The sequence below is a fragment of the Saccopteryx bilineata genome, chromosome 5, assembly GCF_036850765.1.
Source record: "Saccopteryx bilineata isolate mSacBil1 chromosome 5, mSacBil1_pri_phased_curated, whole genome shotgun sequence".
In the NCBI taxonomy this organism is placed as follows: Eukaryota; Metazoa; Chordata; class Mammalia; order Chiroptera; family Emballonuridae; genus Saccopteryx; species Saccopteryx bilineata.
This window is the reverse complement of record NC_089494.1, coordinates 161,191,954-161,195,576: the sequence shown is the minus strand read 5'-3', so window position 1 is coordinate 161,195,576 and position 3,623 is coordinate 161,191,954. Positions and strand designations below refer to the sequence as shown.

The 3,623-nt window shown below is 42.3% G+C and overlaps 1 non-coding gene across 1 annotated transcript; it reads left to right on the top strand.

The window, feature by feature from the left end:
- The first annotated feature begins 1,361 nt into the window (after nucleotides 1-1,361).
- Nucleotides 1,362-1,435, top strand: TRNAP-UGG (transfer RNA proline (anticodon UGG)). The gene has a single exon. It is a non-coding gene; the product is annotated as a tRNA-Pro (tRNA).
- The last annotated feature ends 2,188 nt before the right edge of the window (nucleotides 1,436-3,623 follow it).

Genomic DNA, 3,623 nt, shown 5'->3' with positions numbered 1-3,623 from the left:
TTTTAGAGAGAAATTTAGAGGCCAACCGGGGAAGGAGAAGGGAGAAACTTCTTACCTTCTGGTCCAGCAGGGGTTCAGGACAGGGTTAGACTGCCGGCCAATCAACCCACAATTAAACGTCCAAAGAGAATCAGGAAGTAAGACCGGGATGAGCTGCCACTGCCCATTGCTTCCCTGGTTGTAAATTTGGATGGCAAAGAGGGATCGTCCAGGCAGTTAGTACCCTGCCCCGGGTTTTGGCACCAAATGTTGGAATCCATGGGAGTCCGAAAGACCAGAGTAACAGGCTTTATTGAAAGGAAGAAAGGAACCCTGCCAGGCACTCCTCCTGGGGGAGAAGAGCACCGGTTACAGACTAGGGGTGAGTTATATAGTGTTTGGGAGAGACTGAGGGGATACTGAGGCAAAAGTCCTGGTATGTCCGGAATGCTCCTCCTTGGATGGCTACGAGCATGTGGGTGTTGAACCAAAAGTCCTGGTATGTCTGGAGCCCCTCCTTGGGGCAGGTTGTCAACTTTTTGGAATTCCTTTGTCTCAGGGGCAATAGTCCAGTAAGGGTGAGGTCTGAGAGATAAGCGGAACAGCAAGAGGGCAGTTTGGAATTCATGTATCTATCACTAATAGGGCTGGAATGGCTGATTTTACTGATTCTGTAACATCTAAAATAGTACATGTTAGCCTAATCCGGAGGGACTAGAAACATTGAAGACACGAACAAAATCCGTCAATTCCACACCAAAGTTTTATTGTCTAGCTTGGCCAAGCGGCTGCAACTCTGACAGAAATCTGCGGGAGATCTGGCCCTTTGTTCTACTTAGTTTTTATAGTTTTGCAAGCAGGAAGTATAGAAGCAAAAATTGCATTTAGGTGCCCTTTACCACTATTGGTTATAATCATATGCCCTTTAACATGATAGGACCATATTCAATTTGCAAGCCATACATCATTTTGGAGAAAACAAAATTTACAAGTCAACACAATGATAGAAAGATGTCTCTTTACATATTAAGAGACATTCCTATATTTTCTAATGTTTATCTGCCATCTCTTTGTCCAGAGTCACACACATTAACTATATGCATTCATATGGAGAGGTAGTTTCCGTGGGGACAAATGCCCGCAAATGGCTCATTACTATAAGAAAAGGTTTATTTTGTCTTTTCTCTTCCTGCACCTGGCCAGCCATTCACCCCTTTCCTCACAGGTGTGGTGGAATGTCAGGGAATCCATGTTTTCCTTCCCTTTGCATTTACAATACAATGCCAAGGGCTATCCTGGTTTTATGCCAAACACATAGTACAGAGATTATTCACAAAATTTCTCTGCACACCTTAACCCAAATTAATAAGATGTTCTTTAGAGCCCTGGCCATTTGGCTCAGTGGTAGAGCATCGGCCTGGCGCGGAAGTCCCGGGTTCAATTCCTGGCCAGGGCACACAGAAGCGCCCATCTGCTTCTCCACCCCTCCCCCTCTCCTTCCTCTCTGTCTCTCTCTTCCCCTCCCACAGCCGAGGCTCCATTGGAGCAAAGATGGCCCGGGCGCTGGGGATGGCTCCTTGGCCTCTGCCCCAGGTGCTAGAGTGGCTCTGGTTGCAACAGAGCGATGCCCCGGAGGGGCAGAGCATCTCCCCCTGGTGGGCAGAGCGTTGCCCCTGGTGGGCATGCTGGGTGGATCCTGGTCGGGCGCATGTGGGAGTCTGACTGTCTCTCCCTCTTTCCAGCTTCTGGGAAAAAAAAAAAAAAAAAAAAAAAGATGTTCTTTAAGCCTCTTAAAATATTAATATCAATTCTGTAGCTTTTGGTACTTTACAACACCTGTGGGTGAGGCGTGCAGTGGCTCCTCAGGGCTCCTCAGTACAAAGTTCTTATCACTCTGTACAAAAGATTGAATTATATGCAATTTATTTAGCAGTTGAACATTTTCACTCAATACCACTCAATGTTGTTACGGACTCTCAATATGCTGAATTTACAGTAAAAAACATAGAAACTGCCACCATTCCTTATTCTCAAAATGAATTATACCAGCTATTTCTAAAATTACAAATGTCCATCAGACAGAGAAAACATTTTTTATTTATTACACATATTAGGGCTCACACATTACAGTGTGTCTGTAAAGTCATGGTGCACTTTTGACCGGTCACAGGAAAGCAACAAAAGACAATAGAAATGTGAAATCTGCACCAAATAAAAGGAAAACTCTCCCAGTTTCATACCTATTCAGTGCAGTTCAATGTGGGCTCACGCACAGATTTTTTAGGGCTCCTTAGGTAGCTATCCCATATAGCCTCTACAGACTCGTCACTGACTGATGGCTACCAGAACGGAGTTTCTCCACCAAACTCCAGTTTCTTTCAACTGCTTATCCCACCAAATAATGTTATTCCTATGTGGTGGCGCTTCATTATAAATGCGCCGATATTCACGTTGCACTTTGGTCACGGATTCAGATTTAGCGAGCCACAGAACATACTGAATTTTCCTCTGTACCATCCACATCTCGACTGGCTTGGCCGTGGGCTGCTCCGCTGTATACACAGTGTTACGTCATCATCTGCGCATGTGCACATGCTGCCACATCATCCTATAGAAACTGGGAGGGTTTTCCTTTTATTTGGTGCAGATTTCACATTTCTATCGTCTTTTGTTGCTTTCCTGTGACGGTCAAAAGTGCACCATGACTTTACGGACACACCTAGTCCATTGGTCAAGACTAATTCCACCATTGATGCACTGGTGGGAAGTGTGCAAACTGCTACACAAGAACATGCATTACATCATTCTAATGTCAAAGCTTTAAAAGCTGCGCCTAATATAACTTGAGCTCAAGCATGTAATATTTTAAAAACTTGTCCTACATACCAATTAATCAATGTTCCAATGTTCTCTCCTAGAATCAATCCTAGAGGAACTCAAAATGATGAATTATGGCAAATAGATGTTACTCATTATGCAGCATTTGGAAACTTAAAATACGTTCATTATTCTGTTGATATATTTTCTAGCTTTGCTTGGGCCACTCCTCACAGCTCAGAAAAGGCTAATGCAGTGATTTCTCATCTCTTACATTGTTTTTCTGTTATGGGAATACCAAAAATAATTAAAACTGATAATGCCACTGCTTATTTATCACACAAGTGTCAACAATATTTCTGTAAATATAACATAAAACATCTAACAGGCATTCCTAATATTAGTACAGATCAGGCCATCATTAAGAGAAAAAAAATCATACTCTGAAAGACATGCTGTTTAAACAAAAAAGGAAAATACTATGTAGCCCTCAAGACAGGTTAATGAAAGCCTTATTTACTCTTAATTTTTGAATTTGGATAATGATAATTTAACAGCTGCTCAAAAACATTAAAGCTTGAATAAAACTAATAGTTAGAATCAACAACCTATATATTATAAAAATAAAATTACTGATGCTTAGTCTCCAGCTACCATAGTGCACTGGGGTCAAGGTTATGCTTATATTTCCACAGGTACCCAGAAACTGTAGGTTCCTACGAAAAACATCAAAGCCCGAGAATTGAGATGAAACGCACCTTTACAATGGCCAATCTGGAGGACAAAATACAGGAGATAACATTAAGTAGAAAAGGACAACAGTACAC